This window comes from Colobus angolensis, unplaced genomic scaffold, assembly GCF_000951035.1.
Source record: "Colobus angolensis palliatus isolate OR3802 unplaced genomic scaffold, Cang.pa_1.0 Scaffold22, whole genome shotgun sequence".
Lineage (NCBI taxonomy): Eukaryota > Metazoa > Chordata > Mammalia > Primates > Cercopithecidae > Colobus > Colobus angolensis.
The window spans coordinates 4,335,442-4,335,761 of record NW_012115377.1 but is presented as its reverse complement, the minus strand read 5'-3'; the positions used below and the strand labels follow the sequence as shown (position 1 = coordinate 4,335,761).

Below are 320 nucleotides of genomic sequence, written 5' to 3'. Positions count from 1 at the left end.
ATATAATATATATTTTATGTATAAAATTCTCCTGCCTCAGCCTCCTGAGTAGCTGGGATTACAAGCACGTGCCATCATGCCCAGCTAATTTTTGCATTTTTAGTAGAGATGGGAGTTTCAGCATATTGGCCAGGCTGGTCTTGAACTCCTGGCCTCAAGTGATCTGCCTGGCTCGACCTCCCAAAGCGCTGAAATTATAGCGTGAGCCAGTGTGCCCAGCCTACAGTTTCTTTATCCACTTGTTGACTGATGGGCATTTGGGTTGGTTCTACATTTTTACAATTTCTCGATGCCCTCTTCTTTTCCCTCCCTTTCCTCCT

The 320-nt window shown here is 45.0% G+C and overlaps 1 protein-coding gene across 2 annotated transcripts in view; it reads right to left on the bottom strand.

Moving 5' to 3' along the window:
- Positions 1-320, bottom strand: part of ADGRE1 (adhesion G protein-coupled receptor E1) — a 60,007-nt gene that overhangs the window by 56,211 nt on the left and 3,476 nt on the right. The gene's annotated exons all lie outside the window — the stretch shown is intronic.